The 18,641-nt window shown below is 36.8% G+C and overlaps 1 protein-coding gene across 3 annotated transcripts in view; it reads right to left on the reverse strand.

Moving 5' to 3' along the window:
• Grip1 (glutamate receptor interacting protein 1) overlaps positions 1-18,641 on the reverse strand; it is a 633,384-nt gene that overhangs the window by 399,699 nt on the left and 215,044 nt on the right. The gene's annotated exons all lie outside the window — the stretch shown is intronic.

An 18,641-nucleotide genomic window follows, 5' to 3' on the forward strand; every position in this document is an offset into this window, starting at 1 on the left:
TGCAAACACTAACAATACCAGATGCTAATGCAAGAGCAGAGCAACAGGAACTCTCACTCATTGCTGATGGAAATGCAAAACTGGACAACCACTTTGAAAGAAACTTTGGCAATTTATTCGTAGCAAAATGCATTTTTACCATTAGATCCAGTAATCATTCTCCCTGGCATTCCTCAAAAGAATTAAAAACTTATACCCACATAAACCCCTGCACAGCTTGATGTGTATATCAACTCTATTCATAACTGCCAGATTTTTGAAGCAAAAGAGATGTCCTTCAGCAGCTAAAATCCAGATACTTCAGCACTAAGAAGAAATGAGTGATCAAGCCATGAAAGGACATGAAGGAAACTTACATGCCACGGCTAAGTGAAAGATATTAATCTGAAAGTGCTTGCTATCACATGTATCAATTATGTGATGTTTATTTAAGAAGAGGAAAAACTAAGGAAACAGTGATGGGATCATAATGGTCAGGGTTAGGTCATGAATAGATGAGGGTGATGGATTTTTAGGGGATCCAACATAATCATCCACATGTCAAAACCAAAAGAATGCACACCAGGAGTTAAAGCTAACATCAACCATAGATAAAAGTTCATTAATTACAATAAATGTACCATTCTGATAGAGGACATTGAAAACAGGGGAGGCTTTGCATGTGTGCAACAGGAAGATATATGAGAATTCTTTGTAATTTTAATAAGCTTTCTATGAACTCAAAACTATTCTAATTTTTTTTTTTTTTTTTTTGGTACCAGGGATAGAACTGACAACCCTGTGCTTGCCAGGCAGACACTTGTGCTGCTGAACTAAATCCCCAGCAAAAGTTTCTTTTAAAATAATAGTGTCTTATGACATAATATGCTTTCATAATATGCTTATGAAAGCATACTACTCTCGTGGGTGACACCTGAGATTCTAATAAAATATTAAATATGATCCTAGTTTGTCTCAGGACCTATGTCCCCATCTAAAATATAACAAGTGGGCATTCTTTTGATTAACAATGTAGCACACTGCTCTACTCCTCTAAGTACTTAGAGAAAATCTCAGACCCTAGAATCCCACAACCCCCCACCTTCCACCTCCACCTCCCTGAGGATCCCTAACTCCCCCAGGCTTTCTCTGGTTTCCACATTTCCTGAGCCTTCTTCTGCGGCCCTTTTACATAAGCCTGCTACTACTTAATGGGAGCTTTCAGGCAGTGACATGGTGGCAATTACATTAGCATGCACTTCTATACATCTTTTAAATTAGGCCACAGCTTTTGGAGTAGAAATGTCATTGGAAAGACCCCCATAACTAGCCTCCCTCAAACTGATCTCACTAAATTTGGAAAGGAAATGCACCAAGGCCAATATTTTTTTCTCTTCATGAATTTCTATTTTTAAACACACATACCTTCTAACTTGTAAACAATGAAATATTGAGAACCCCTCCAATTAGGGGGATGAGAAACTGGCACTGATAAAAATGACTCCATTAATAACGTGGATTAATGGCCAGCAGCAGCGCTTGGGGTCCTCCTTTCCTTGTGTTCATATTTACAGACTTGAAATGAGTAACATCATTAATAGGCCTCATTTTCAGGCTGGCAGCAGGTTGCCCCACCAAAAGCATGAGTGATGATTAGTTCATTTGAAGGGAAGGATATTTAGTGCTCACAGTTGGGAATTTCGACCATCAAAGAAGCACACTGTTCTTCCAAAGAAAATAAGGGTACATTCATGTTGTTTATTTTCCCTTCAAAGCTCTTCTTTCAAATGGAGGTTGTAGAAGAGGAAATGCATGCTTTTACTCCAAATGATAATTGCTGTCAAACAACCAACTGTGAATTTCTATTGTGCATTGAATCACCAGAATCTGTCATTACCATGTTTTCTCTGAGCTCACTGCTCAAAGCTTTGATGCTTCCAAAAGACAAGTCAGAAATCTTCATTCTCTTACTCATAATTGATTTAACAATTTACTGAATACCTACTATGAGCCTTTGCAGGCCCATTGGATGCAGAGGAAAATAAGACATTGCCTCCATCTCCAAACCTTCACATTGGAGGGAGGGAGAGAAAGGGTTAGATTTAATGAGCTGCATTAACAAAAGTATCCAAAGCCCTCAGAGAAAGAACTAAGAAACAAATGATGTTCCTTGTTGGGTCAGGGAAGGCTTCAGTGGGGCCAGTGCTGACTGTGTCAATCAGTGATATGTGCTTGGTATAGTTTTACAAAAGAAGAGCATCTCTGCAGATGCAGCAACAGGCTCCAATCCCCAGAAGCCCACTGTAATTAGCTTGGTGTGATATCTGTGTACAAAAGGTGAATAGAGGTTGGAAAAGTCAAAGAGAGCCAACTAATGGAAAGGCATATGAAGGAGTTTACATTTTATTTCAAAAGCAACAGAAGGTCACTGGAAATTTTTGAGCTGAAAAATAACACAAACGTGTATGAGCTTTAGCAAAATCACTCCTGAGATGGTATGGAGAGTGAGCTGAAGAAAGGCTGCAGGAAAACAGAAGCCTACTGCAATGGTCCACGCCCCCATCCCCAGATGGAGGGGGAGGCAGGAGGACAGAGTAAAGAAGTACAAATGCTGAAAGACTTAGTACAGAAGAAAGACAAAGGAATCAGGAACAAAGCTGGAGTTTTAATCTTGAGCTCTCTGGAATGGGAACAAAGGACATAGCAGGAGAACCCAGTTGGGATGGAGCAGGGGTTCATTCTGTGTGGTACAGCAATTGGTGAAGAATAAGATTCTTCTTTTTCATTTATTAACGCATCACTAGGTTACATTTATGTTTCTATACTTTTTAAAGGACCAATTCTAACAACTTTTAAAAGCACATCAAATATTTCAAGGTGAAAATGCTTATGTGGTAAAGGATGGAATGGCTAACAAATAAGAGCAATGAGGTTAGAACGTCAAGATTACACTAATGAGACAGGACTCCCCTAGCCTAGAAACTCCAGTCAGACAAGAATCCTGCCAGGAGCAGAGACACGACACACTCACTCATGCATGGGGACAAATCAACTTAGACATAATAAAGCCAAAGAATGTGATTAGGAATGTCTGAGTTCAGTGACTGGGTTAAAACAGCAATAGGGAGAGCAAAGAACCAGGACCGAGCATCACCTCATGACAAGGTCTGGCGTACCTGGGATGGTTAAAGACAGGCGAATGAGTCAGGTAACTCTAGTTTGGTAGTAGTGGTGACCAGACTAGGCAAGTAAAAAAATGGAAGAAAAAATAAAAGGCCAAAGGATGGCAAAGGAGGCATAAAGATCTTAGAATTGGCACAGGAAAATACTGTATTTGCAAAGAAGGGCAGCCACTTATATATAAAAGCCAATTATACACTTAGTTCTGAACAAGATATTTTAACAGGTAAGTCACTATGGAAGCAGAAACAATAAACAATAAATGGCTTCAGTCAAAGAGTGCTATAAGAACTCTACCACAGACTTGAATGCTTTACAGCAAACAGCAATGAAATCAAGACACTGAGTGCTTGTGGCTGCAATGAGGATTATTGTAACATGACTATTGCTATAAAAGGAAATGAGACTAATTTGGACTTAATCCCCAACAGACTCGTATTTGAGGTAAAAAATACAAAGAAAGAGAAAAAATGGAAAATCTTTCATATACTGAACACAAAGAATCCTCCATTCAATGCCAGTAAATAATGGACATTTGAAATAATTTAGCAGATAAAATTACAAAATCAAAGTCAAAATTGCTGGAATCGCTAATGAACCTACTGGAGAGCACTGTGGGACAGCAATACAAAGTACACAGGCCCAGATGTCTGCTGCGTTACTTGCTTAAGAAGGCAAACACAAAAGACACAATTCTATAAGACAGGGATTTCCAAAAGGATTTAATTCTTCAAATTAATTGCACGTAATATTTATCTGGATGTATTTTAAATATGTTTATGTGCACACACTAATGTCTTAGTCTGTGTAAACATGTATGACATGAAGGCTCACAATCATATAAGAAACAACTTTGACACATTCAACTTAATCAACTTTGAGTTTCACTAATTGTCAAGCATGAGAAACCATGATGAGGGAGAATCCCAGAAGTGATAAGTGTGGGCTTCAAAGGAGAATAGAGGAAACAAATTTTAGCACAGTGGATCCCTGAAACAGCACAGGTAGTAGTCATCTATGTAACCCATTGTTGAGAACAGGTATCCAATCTATACCTGGTTAGACTGCAAAGAGGAGCCAGAGTTCAGGTCAACCACTGCATCTACGCTTAGCAAGGCACTTAGCCAAGTGCTTCAAGTTAACAGAAGGCCAGGTGAGTTCCTATTCAATGACCTCTTGTACCAATCTCCTCTCTGTTCTCCATAAATTATCACAATTTATGTTTGATAAGTATATCCAGCAGATACTAGAGGTAACAAACATAACCCATAAGGCAGCAAATTCAACACAACATAATATGAACAAAATGGGAAATTATTTTAATTTAGAAACTGCTATTCCCAGAATTTGATCTTGTATTGCTGCTTTGTAGTTTAGGCATACAAATTCTCACTCAAGCCCATAAATACCTCAAATTGCAGCTACCTCAAGCTCAGAGGATAACATGGACCCTCAATGTATAATTAATGAAAAATTGCTACTATTTGGGAATATTAAATACTACTACTACTACTACTAATAATAATAATAATAATAGGTATTGATTGCTAACTAAAGCAACCTTGAAGTGCTTTCAATTTCCCAAGTTGTTATTCCAAGACTAAAGAAATGTTATTCTTATTAAGTAATAATAATGAGCTTCAAATATAAGATGAAGGCTTTTAATCACTAAAGCATTTGTGAAAACTCAATATTTTCCTAATTTTAATCAGCTGAGGAATGACTTGGAAACAATATAAAAGTCTGCTTTAAGAAAAAAATATTTGTCCTAGACAAGAGCAGGAAAGGAACAAGATCATCAGATAATGACAGCTAAGGCTGCACTGTTAATGAGGCATATGTAAAAATTTCCTAGCTGATTGGTTGACATTTTTTTGCCAGTGATGTTATTACTCACATTGTAAAATGAATTCATTTCCTATCAGGGCATGGTATTAACTCTAAAATATTTAAGTTTCTTCACACTACAGAGTGATCTGCTTAGACTAAAACCTACTGAATTCCTACTGTGTGCCAGACTGGACCAAACCAGAGTGCTAACTTCTAATTGCTCACTGGGCTGGGCTGCCTGAGAGCCAGGAAGGGCAGGATGTACAGCAGTGTCTGGTCCTTTAGTATCCAACCAGCCAAATGTCCAACATGCACAGACAGACAAGCCTAGTGAGCCCTGCCTCCTTTTTTAAACTGGTGACTCTCACTTTTTTCCTGACTAATTATAATATAGAAAAGTTCCTTTTAAAATCTAAAAGAGGTGCCAAGTAAAATACAAGACACTCATTTAAATTTGAACTTCAGACAACAGGAAATTATTTTATTAGGATCAGTATATTCCAACCTACATCAGTTCAAGGATCAGCTTTGAGTAAACACACTCTCTTCACAAATACCAGGCAAGAAAGGATTATATCTCTTCACTCTGTAAATCACATTTAAAAAGCAGAGTAGGCAAAAATAATTAATTATACACATGTTCAAAATATAGATTGCACTTTTAAATTATATCTAGACTTCAAAGGTTTCTTTAACCTTCATGGCCCTTATTTTTTGCCAAAGTAGAGAAGCACAGTACTCTTTCTGCCCTTGAACCTTTACCCTTCCAGCATAGAAGTTAATTTGCAGTATTTTGATGCAAGACCCTTACTGAAAACAAACATACTTAAAACTTCTTTCTCTAAAATAAAAATAAACAGGACATTGTAGTGCATGCTTATAAGACCAGCACTCAGGGGCCTGAGGCAAGAGGACAGCCATGAATTTGAGCCAGCCTAGGCTACATAGCAAAATTCAAAGCCAGTCTGAAGTACACAGCAAGATCCTGTCTCAAAAAAAAAAAAACAAAAAGTGGGCTGGAGATTTAGCTCAGTGGCAAAAGCACCCTCCTAGCAAGCACAAGGTTGTGTTTGATTCCCAGCCACCCCAAAAAGCCAAAAACAAAAAAATAAAATAAAATATTGATGATCATTTTAAATGAATAAAATTACAACTCCAAAAATGCTAAAGTATTTACAATACTTGCTGTTAACATTTTCATATTTCCTAGTGGTATATATATGATATATAATTGAGATATTATTGTATGCATATTTTATATTATTGACAGAAATGTATATATCAAGATCAAAGATAGATTACATACATTATTGTCCATTGGAGAAATGGCCCATGATTTGATGAACAACTTGTCCATTTTAGTATGAGCTGCCTGGGACAGGGCTTTGCTGGATTCTCAACATCTCCATTCGCAGTTATGTGGCCTTTAGCACAAACTGCCTTGGTCTCTTCTTTGCATAATGAATCTTAAATTAGATAATATTAAGTACTACACTTGTATAGTGTCTGATATATTACATTATGAATGTTTAATAATTCTAGCTATTAATATTTTACTACTATCATAAAAATTACTTTTTATGTATTTGGAGGATAAGAAGCTAGGAAATTTCGAACTAGAGTGTAAATAAAACAAAAGTACTCCAATGGGACAGACAGGAATTTCTCTAGTACTATAGGAATTTAAATGTTGAATATATGTCAATGTTTAGCACATAGTGGATATTTAACTGATTTTGTCAACTGAAATAATCAATGACTCCATAAACCAATTTTGGTTTAGAGTCATAGGTCCTACTGTCATTTGCATACATATTGAGATAGCTGCTAACTCAAAAACTAAAATACAGTGAGTCAGTAACTTTTACATTCTTAAGAAAAAACACAAGGTTCAGTGTGCAGGACCATTTGGAATGACAGAACAAAGTCTGTTTGAGTTGTCAAAATATCACATACATGTGCATTTGGAAAGAGATTATCCATTTGAAAGACCTTTAAACACAAATTCTCAACAACGTAAGAAAATAACAGACAGAAATCAACACTGGGGACTAGGGACAAACCTTTTCAGCTAACTCCTGAAATGTGCACTATTTGTAATCAATGTCAAAATGTAAGAAAAACAATTATAGGACTCCGGGAGAACATGGCGGACAGACAACAGCAACTACTGAAGGCTCTCTGAAAAGCTCAGCTCAGAGGCCAGGAATGATGCGGACTAAGGAGATACGAACCAGTAGAGATATGCTCTGCTGACTCAGGAACGAACTGGGCTGAGAGAATCCAACTTAGAATACAGTCCTGGCGCTAAAATAGGAACAGAAAAGTCTCGGTGTGGAGGCTCGACCCCACGCCATTGGAAACCGCGATTTGGGTTTCCCGCCGCCCGGCGGCTGGCTGCCTCCACAGCGGCTCGGCAAGGAGAGACGCGCCGAGCTCTGGGAACGGGAGTCTGCGAATGGAGTCGGAAACAGGACGGACAAGGAGGCGTACACGAAAACTGACTGGTGGCGAGGTGAGAGAGAAACTACCCCCTACCACAGTTTGACTCCAGCGGAGGTTTTTCTGGGCTCAGGCAGTCCTGTAAGAGCAGGGCGCGGTGGCAACTCCACCCACACATTCCCCTCTCAGACGGGATTGGTGAAAAGTGCCTGGCCTGGGTGACGCTGCTGGCGGACTCCCTAGGCTGGCCTAACCCAGATCCCAGAGCCTGACGGTGGCCCGGAGGAGCGACCGACTCCGCATAGGCTGCCTCCTCCGCAACTCCCTGGGGTGCAGCGGTGGGCGGGAACAACTAGCCAGCGCAATTTGATCAGGCTGTGGCTGACAGGCAGGGAAGCCGGGCCTCCTATGTAAGATTGCATTTTATAAGGAACAGAAAATATGGGGAAGGGAAGCAACAAAAAAGGCTCCTCGGCCCCCAATCCTGAGAATCAGGCAATAGTGGACACCGCACCAATATACATTCAGCGCCATATAGAGAGCCTCATAGACCAATTCAGGAATGAAGTTATCAATGACCTGAAGCTAGAAGTATGCAGAATAGTTAGAGAAATGCTAAGCACCACGCAGGAAAAAGCAGATGGTGGAATGGAAGAACAGAAAAAGAGGGGAGAATTGCTTGATGGAGAAAACAGAGAAAGCATTGAGTATGTGAAGCAGGTTCAAAGGGACTATCAAGAAATTAAGAAGTCTATCCAAGACTGGCATAACAGCTTGAAAGAAACTAAGGACAGACTATCTGAACTGGAGGGCAGACTTGAAACATGGGAGAATGAAATGAAAAACTTCTTAAAAATAACAAAGAAACAAACAGCAATAATACAAAGACAAGAAGATGATAAGAGGAGCCATAACTTAAGGATTAAGAACATAAAAGAAGAAGTAGGGACACAAACAAGTGAACTACAAAAGCTACTCACAGAAATAATCCAGGAGAATTTTCCTAATTTAGCAAAAGGTAAAGATACTCAGATGTATGAGGCATACAGGACCCCAGCTACCTACAACCCTAACAGAGAAACACCCAGGCATATAATAATAAAAATCCCAGAAATTCAATACAAGAACAGAATATTAAAAGCTGTAAGAGACAAGAAACAGATCACTTACAAGGGAATACCCATCAGAATTACAGCAGATTTCTCTTCACAAACCATCAAATCACGAAGAGCATGGGGAGAAATAATTCAAGCTTTGAAAGATAATAATCTCCAGCCAAGATTGAGATATCCTGCACAACTGTCCCTGGAAATTGATGGAAAAACGAGGTGCTTCCAGGATAAAGAGGAACTGGGGGAATTTGCAACCACCAATTCAACCCTACAGAAAGTATTGCAGGGTATTCTAAAAAAAGAAAAATACAAAGAACCCAGAAATAGTGGCGGGGAGGCCACAACGAATGGAGCAGAGAACAAAATGAAGAAGACAAACTGACAGCTACTGACAGAAAAAGAGCTCAACAGAAATGAGACAGAGAAGATTGGATGATAGGAACAGCTTTTTTTGGAGAAAATGACATCTTAATAGGTAATGCTGATTTAGTACCATCTTGTTTTGAAGTCTCATCTAGCTTTTGTTCTTCTGTCTCCAATGGTCTAAACAGGTTATATCTTATTGGATTTTGTTATGTACGATAGTATAAGCAAAAACCTTTTAAAGACAAGGAGATTATACAGAGACCATTGTCCATTTTCTGTTAGTCGATTCTAAATACTCTATAATGCTGTCATTCTCTTAAATGGTTTTACATTGTTTTGATATGCTTAATGCTACAGTATATGAAGTTGTACTCAAGGACTTCAGGGAGGGAGTCAATATGGTAACTATTTTTGGGTCAGGATTATCTGGTGGTGAAACACTATTCTGCTTAAATGGTTATGTTTTGATCTGCCCTGTTTTGCTGTTATGCCCTCTTTTTTTCTCAATCTCCACTCCATTATTTACTTTTTTATTTTTATCCATTTAATTAAAGGGAAAATATAGCAGGATATAATATAGTAACCCACTTTGACTTTCTATTATCTCGATTTGAAGCCCTGTATTACTCTCACCATCTTGTTTTTGACTGAGGTTCCTCTATTCTGTTTTGCTGGATAGTATCAGGTTCGAAAGTTTAGGCATCAGCTGAGAAGATAATGAGATTCATTATAACGCCCATTCTCGTTGACTTTTTTCTACTTTTGAAGACCTACAATATCTCCAATGTTTTGGTTTTGTCGGTTTTATTCTTTACGGTTTTGTTCAATTGTATTACAACTATTGATATAGACAATTCTATTAGAAATAGCGGGAGGCATTATGGTAACCATTGTTGATCACCTTGTATTATGTTTTTATATTATCTATTATATCCACCCTTTTGACTTGACCGATTCTGTTCTGTTATGTCACATTTGGTTTTACTCTCTTCCAAAAAAGCAATAAGAACCGTGGGAGCAATGAAACCCAAAATGTGTAATAGTCACTGTACAAAAGAGAGGAAAAGAAAGTGCTCTAAACTATATAACTGCATGTATATTTAAATGTATAAGATAGAAAATGATATCACAGAGTTTTATTGGATCATTGAACAGAACTGTTTGCAGTATCATTGTTGGAATGTCCACTCTACAAGCTTTAATTTTGTGACTTGAACAATTATTTCTAAGATGGCAATATGTAATCCATTAACTAGTGATTTCCTACTGCGCATTTTTTTCTTCTGTAAATCTGTATAACTTGTACCCCTTCACTGTTTTTTTTCTTTCTTTTCTTTTCTCCTTAAATAAAAAAAAAGAAAAACAATTATATTAGCATCAAATAATAGAATGCTTAAAGTAAATATAATTCCAGAGAAAAGGCATATACTAAAATTGGTAAAGTACTGCTGAAAGAAACAAAAGTCTGTGCCAATAGAAATATATTCTATATTTTTGGATTGAAAGAGTTAACATTGCTAACATGTTATGTCTACCCAGAGTGACCTACAAGCTAATGCAATCTGTGTCAACATCCCAATTGTACTTTTTCAGCAAAATAAAAAAAAAAGTCCACTATAAAGCCCCAAATGGGGCTTCTTGATAAAGAAGAACAAATGGAGATCATTCATTTCCAAGTTTCGACATATTAAAAAGTTACAATAATCAAAACCATCTATTTCTAGCATAAAGACAGAGACTTATAAAATAGAATCCATAGCCCATGGCCAAGTGATCCTTAACAAGCCCAATGTCATTCCATGGGGGATATTGGATATTTACATGCAAAAAAAAAAAGAAGTAATACCATTACTTTACACCATATACAAAAATTAACCAAACTGGATCAAATATCTAAATGACATGTCTAAAAATGTAAAACAAGAAAGCTTTGTGGTATTGAGTATGGCAATGGTTTCCTGGACATACCACCAAAAGTAAAAGTACACAAACTGGATTGTATTAAAATCAAACCTTCTGTTCATAGCAACATGTTTCCCAATAGACAAAAGATGGAAGTAATTTATGTGTTTATCAATTATTATGTGTTTATGCATGTGTACAGATACAATGGAATAGTAAGCCTTAAAAAGTAAAGAAATTTTGACACACACTGCCACATGTATGAACACAGAGGACAGTGGTGGTGAATCCATGTTATATGTACCGCAGTGGGCTGTTTGTATCACTGAAAACTCTGAAAGGTTCACCATCACTGTCTTACCACAAGGTGCTAAGTAAAAGAAGCCAGTCCCTCCCAGAAAAAAGGCAAATAGTATATGAGTAGTCAAATTCATAAAGACAGAAAGTCAAACGGAATGGTGGCTGTCAGGTAATTGGGAGGTAGAGAGGAATGAGGACTTGTTTAATAGGTACAGAATTTCAGTTTTGCAACCTGAAGGGATCTCTACAGTTTAGATGCACAATAATGTAAATGCAGTTATCACTACTGGACTATATATTTTTAAATAGTAAAGCTAAGTTTTTAAAAATGAAAATATAAATAGTTGTATACCTCTAAAGGATACAAGTTTAAGAATAATTTATAGGAACATTTTGTAATGCATGTTTCCTTACATTAAATTTTCAGTTCTATATTTCTCTTTTTAAATCATTAAGTTCTGTCTTTTCAAAAGAACTTCAGTTTTCATGGGATCAGGGACAGTGTCCTATGATTGAGTGCAGAGTAGATTTATAATAAATCTTTCATAGTTAGCTGAAATAAAATTAACATAATAATGTTTTGTTAAACTATTTGAGCCTCAAATATTAATATCCTCTATTCTAGCTCAGTATAATCAGTAGGCAAAGAAGAATATCCTGCAGGAACATCAATTCTAAAAGAAAAGCCTGAACAAGAAGGACTCTATTGAATTATCTTAATGAAGTGCCCAGAGGACCACTGACACTTGATACACAGCTTAACCAACAGATTGTCAAAGGATGCAATAACATGGTTTCTCAGTAGTACTCAAAAGCTTTGTACCTGCTCCCTTTCCTGCTTATCTTCCATAAAAACTGTCTGCTTCTCTTAAAATAGGGTTTTCCTTATTGGTCAAATCTATAGCATACATTTTACTTTGTTGTGTTTGTTCATTATGTCTCCTGTTGTGTATGCTCACATTTTACTGCCTTCAGGGAACAAGACTTGTTCTTCATGTGTTGGATACAGATTTATATTGCTTCACAAAAAGGTGCTTTCTGCTAAGATACCACTTGTACTAACCTGGATGAGCATTATAAAGCAATTCCAATTATATGATCTAATTTTATTTGGCAAATTATATAATGCTATTTAACTTTAATTAACCGAGTATTGCTATCAATTACACATACTTATCAGCATCACTAATGTAAACGCTTAACAGTAAAACATTTGAATTTATTTCCATATAATGTATACATTTCAGGAAGACATCTTAAATATAATTATTGAGTCTTTCAGTGAAAATTCTCTTATTCAAAATTTTGAGTTAATACAGCCACAAATTCTTCTTTGGAATACGTCTGACACACGCATTAGATTCCCAAATACTCTCAATATACAGTGGAAGCATAATAAAACTTGGTTTCAAGATGAAATTTTTCTCACAGCATTTAAATTGCAGAAATAGGATATAAGGACATGTTTTATTTTAATTTTGTTTATGTTGATGCAGTCTCATTTTTAAGATAAAACATTTAGAGGTAGCAAGTGAATTTATTTGCTCTTTAGAGTCATCATAATTTATCTCATTAAGTTGAAAACTTTGATTTATTTTACTAAAATAAATAGTCATAAGTGATATGAATTGCATCACATATGACCTTCAAAAGCCATGATGCTGATATTATGTTAAATCAATATTAATGAATCCTTGTTGGAAACACGCATGAAACTAAGTTGAAAATAAAGTACTTTTGTAATGATCCTTAGATCTTCTAGTGTAGAGAGGCTGCACTGGCTCCATTTGTCCTGGACACACTCGGTTGGCAGTGTCTTGGTAAAAAGTGCAGACCTTGAAACATCCCCTCAAGATAAAAGCATGAGGTTCTGTAAGGGCAAGAAGCTAACAAGTTATATAAGCTAAGTATGTACAATATGTGTTTCTTTGTTCTTTATCTCACTAAAAGCTGTTTGCTTGTGCTGGTGGGTGGCAGCCATTTTGCTGACCCTGTGTGTGCCCCATTTCTTTCCCTTTGCTTGCAGAACCCGTACATTCTAGTACTAAGTGTTTAATCATTTCTCTTCCCTCTTTTCTTTCCTTCCTTTCTACCTTCCCTCCTTCTTTTCTCCCTCCCTCCTTCCTTACCTTCTTCCTTTCTCTTCCCTCTTCCCGAATACACACAAAATGAACGTATTCTTTCAGCTAGGCGGCCATGCAATCATTCAACAAGAAGTTAGTGGATACTCTCTGCAATGGACACTACAGTGATCCCCAGGGATGTACCAGTGATTGAAACAGAAAATGGCCCTATCTGTGGGATTTTCACAGTCCACCAGAGACCAACCAACAAGCAATTTTAACCTAGCATGAGACAGAAGATATAGGGTGCCATAAAAGAACACAGGAGGAAAAAACAACCTGAATCCATGGGACTAGGAAGGCCTTCTGCAAGAAATGTTACCTAAGCTACAGAGAACAGAATTAGCTAGAAAGACATTCCCACTCAATGCCAATATAATTGGTCAAACATTTAAATACACAGTGAAGCATAAATTTCTCCCTTCTCTTGTAAACAACACCACATCCAACTTTTTAAATACATTTCAGGGGTACTTTGTCCCTCAATTTCAAATTTTTGATTTTTTTTAAACAGAAGGATAAAGGGCACGGAAAGTCATATTTATGGGTATTCTTGCCACATGCAGTTGCTTTCCTACTCATAATTATCTCAGCTTCCTCAGCCCCAAAGCGATAAAGAACGAGACAACACTGGATTAACTGCTTTCTGGGCTAGGATTCTCATTACATGGCCGAATCTACCTTGTTTCAGTCTTCACAATCTCTTGTTTTTTACTGGCCTAGTTTTTCCCAATCCAATCCAATTCAGCCATAAATACATCTGTAGCCATAAATACAACTCCCTAACATAATTTTCTGTGTCACATCTCTGCCTCCAGCATATCGAATGACCCTCAAGATGCCATCTTGGGGGAGGGCAGGAAAAGGAATCAAAATTGTATGAACTCCCCATGACGAATGTATACATTACATTTGACACATGTACTAATAAAAAAAAATAGAAAACTAAAGATACCAACAAAACTTTTAAGAGCTGACATCTCATCTTGCCGTATGCTAGCCATTCTCCCCAGGATGAACAGGATGAAACTTGCATTTGGGACAGAGTACAGTCCACACCTCACAGCTGTTTCTGCCTGCTCAGGAGCCCTTGGGCTTTCTTTCCTCTCATCTCGCCATTTCTCACACGTCCCAGGAAACTCGCTCACTTCCTAATCCTCACTCCACTTCACACTGATTCTTTTCTCTAAATGACTACTGTTCCACTCAACTTTGAAAGTTTCTTTTTATTATCAAAGTCTGCAATCTCCATCATTTTTATTGCCCTAATGACACCAGAAATTTGAGTAGATGTTCAAAATTTCATTTCTAGTCTCCCCATCTTCATCATGACCTTTAAACCCATACTGGTTGATGAACAAAATGAAGAGAGAAACTTAATTTTTTACTTAGTCCTAAAAGTCATGTGGGATATCATTAGAAGAAATAGATATACAAGAAACAAACATTTCCTACGTCTTCAATTTATCTCACTTCTTCATTTTCAGTCGATTTGTAGAATAGTAGAGAAAGGACTTGACCAAGAACACAGCACTCCAAACTCCATTTCTGGCTCTGCTAGTCTCTAAATGGATGACTCTGACTAAATTTCTCAGCCTTTTTGTTCCACAAGTTTCCTATCTACAAAATGAAGGAAATTGGTCTAGAAATGCTTTAAACCCTTTTTCAATTTCTGTCTTAAGGAATTACTTAGAGTCTACAATTCAGGGCAGAAATAGTAAACAGAGGGGCAACTGATTAAAGAGGAAGGCAGCACTAAACAGAAGGAGAGAATCAGGTATACAGCTCCGCAGTGCGGCACCTGCCTGGCAAGCATGAGGTCATGGCTTTGGTTCCCAGTTTAAAAGGGGGGGGGGGATGAATTCTATTACAAATCAAATAATCTAAAGTGAATTTGTAAAACCATTGGAAAGGTGCAATAAGAGCCCTTCCTTTGAATTAATCACCCATTTAAGAAGTTAACAAATCTGGTCAATTATCTAGCAATTTAAACTTCAGTTCTCTCAGAGTGTGTTTCTTATGAATTACAGATCTATATTCTTGAGATGGGTGAATAAGTTTCAAAATGTTGGTTTACCTCTGGGTTAGAGATAGAACAGCCCTCTGTTGAATGATGAAACTGCATGCAAGTTACAGTAAACTGTCAACCTACTGTAGCTGCAAGTCACAAAGTTTTGTATTATTTTGGATTTAACACAAATGTTGAATTTCAGTCTTTCTAAATGGCAAACAGAGATCTGGTTGCAAGACTGGCCCAAGATGGGAAAGTAAAGTAACAGAAGCAAACAAAATATTTTCAGTGAAACCACTGGGTTTTTCTGGAACATCTAGAGGTAACTCCTGGCTATACAGGATATCAGAAATGATTTAGCAAGCACCCAGCCTGAACCAGGAGGAGAATCAGTCAGCAGCTCCCGAGATCCAGCTATGGTGGAACTTAGGTGGCTGACCAAAAAAGCAATTTGCCTGCCCTCTTGGTAAGCATCCCTGCCACCTGCCAGGAGGAGAACCAGTCAGAGGCTCCCATGAGCCTGCTCATGTGCAGGCTGAGAATCAAACATCCCATCCTCCATCCTCCTACACCCAACCCCTATAAGCAACTGGGGGCAGAGGTCTGGGCATCTTTTGGGAGGATGACCGTATGCAATATAGCAAATATGGGGGATTTCCTTCTATTTTCTGTTTGAAGGCAATTTTTGTTTTCACTGTTTTGTTTCGTTATGATTAATTGTTTTGCTCTATTCAATCTTCTCTCTCGATTGATTTTATAATGTTCTGTTTTTTATTTGATTTAGCTATACCTAATTGACTGGACAACTATTGTGAAGATAACGAGATATACTATGGTGCCTATTACTGTTATCCCGGTATCCTGCTGTGAAGTTCTGTACCAATTTCACTGCATTGTCTTGAAGAAACAAGCAAACAAATGAAAAGATAACAAGATATATTATGGAAGTCATTTTAGATTTACTATTATCTTGTTTTGAAGTCCTTTATTGTGTTCATTGTTTTGTTTTTATTGGTTCTATTCTGTTGTTTTGTTTGATTTTTACTATGTCTGAAGGTATGGGCAACTACTTTGAAGACAACAAAGGCATTACAGTAACCATTGTTAATTTCCTATTATCTTGTTTTGAAGTCCTGTGTCACACTGATTTGTTTTGATTGGCTTTATGCTGTTTTATTTTGCTTGGTTTTATTCTCTTTAAAACAAAAATTGCAAAAAAAAAAAAAAAGATTTAGCAAGAGTAAGTGAACAGAGTGCCAGAGTAAGACAGAGTACATCTAAAAAATACATCTTCCTGATATAAATAAATTAAACATATTTACTATTTCAAACTGTATCAGCCAGCATATAAATATGGGTCTAAAATACGTGCCTAAGTATATAGTGCATATGTATGGCTAATTTAAAAGTATATAGCATATATTTGTTACTAATTGAAAGAGAAATGTGACCTTTTTCTAGGTGATGTGTCCTTTCGCGCTTCTGGGCTTTTTAATTACTCTCTCTGACTCATACAACTCTGAGCCTTGATTTGCCTAGTAATTAATAACTCAGGTAAGGTAAGTACCATGATAACTAGGATCACTTATGATTTATCTGTTCACACTGACCTCATTACAAAATCAATTTGATGTGAATATGGCAAGTCGTGAATTCTGAATAAATGCTAGTTTTCTTCTCCTCTTTTAGCTGAATTGCTTCTAATTTTCTTGAAAATGAAAGATAAGCTGAAAAGCAAATGCAAGCTGGGAACTGAGGCTATGGAGACAAAATATCAGCACGCAATAACTGTTCCCACTTAAAAATCTTCATCTTTGCAAGAAGGACGCCCTCAAAAGACTATCATCTCCTACACAGGACATCTGGAAGTGGAAACAGGAGGCTGCACACTAAAAGTAGGAACACTGGCAAGTGCCTTGGTCTGCTATAAAAGAGAAAGTTTAGGAAAGAGAATGTTGTCATTCTAGAGCAGCTGTCCATCCAAGAGCTCAGCAGCTCAAAGCCAAATGTAGGTTTTATTATAATTGTATTTGGAATTTATATTGCCTTATCATACTGAAAATAATTAATCAAACTTTGACATGCCAGCCTGACTGCTGATTTCTAAGGTTTTGCCAGCAAGGATTTTCAGCAGTGAGCCTGATGTAATGGAAATCATAAGGTAAGGTAAAGTATAGGCACCGGCAACATCACCCAACAACTTCAGCTTGCTAGGCTCAGGTGTTTTGTACGTAAAACTGGCCAATCCAAGTTTTCATTCAACCTTAAAATTCTGCAGTTCCTTGTGTCTAATTATGGGAAGAGAGTAATTTAAGCAGGTTCTTGATTGTATACGGCTACAGGATTCCCGATTCTCATTCCTTCATTCTCTGAAACATAAGTCTCTTTTTATGATTTTTGTTCATCATAGCAGACAAGCAAAACACTAAAGAGACTAAACATTCTCTCTTTAATTCCAAAGCATTTTTAATTTTCAGGATGAGTCTATTTATAGACATATAATTCTAAAATTTTTCTTAAAGTCAACTTACCATAATTCACACTACTTGCAATGTGAACTTCGCAAGTTATTCTTAATAAAAATATTAATATTCCTTTTCCTCAGCATATTATCATGCATGCTAGTTAAAATCTATAAGTAGATGGAAAAAATTTCAAATAAGAAATTCAATTGCCTTTAAGGACAGTTAAAACCCTCCATAAATAGAGCTGGTAACTTTATTGAAGAAATCTCAGTCAAAATTGTGTAGTTTTATTCTTCTATATTTTAGACATACTTTTGTCTTACTTTAGTCACAAAAAGCGTATTTCACATCAGGTGTGCCAAGGAACTTTTTCCAGAGGTAAATTTGACATCTTTCCAAAATTGTGTATGATTTGCCCTAAATCAGGGAAACAATCAAGACTTACCTGATCTTCTCAGTTAGCAGCCCTCCCATAAAGTTAAATTTGAGGTCAAATAAAATAAATATCCTTTAAAGCAATACCACATTAAAAATGATATCTTAGTACTGCTGGAATATAGGTAGGTTTTTCAATTGTCCCAAGCAATAAGCAAAATTAATATACATAAACATGAAATCATATATGTGTGTGTGTGTGTGTGTGTGTGTGTGTGTGTGTGTGTGTGTGTGTATGAATGATACATGGTATCCACTAAAAATAGTCTGGATCATTTCAAATCAATGTAAATTTACACAAATTTTATAAATGTACACTTTAATAAATAAAATGTATTTTCCAACTACCAATAAAATAAAGATATCAACTCTCATTATTTAAGAAACATTTACTTGTTACATTATTAATGAGAAATCTGGACCAATTCCCATGTATTTCTTCTAATGCCAAAAGATATAAAATGATTCCATTTATAATTCAAGGCCTGGAGTCACT

This window comes from Cavia porcellus, unplaced genomic scaffold (genome assembly GCF_034190915.1).
Source record: "Cavia porcellus strain 051 isolate PalLab524CR breed Dunkin Hartley unplaced genomic scaffold, mCavPor4.1 scaffold_8, whole genome shotgun sequence".
In the NCBI taxonomy this organism is placed as follows: domain Eukaryota; kingdom Metazoa; phylum Chordata; class Mammalia; order Rodentia; family Caviidae; genus Cavia; species Cavia porcellus.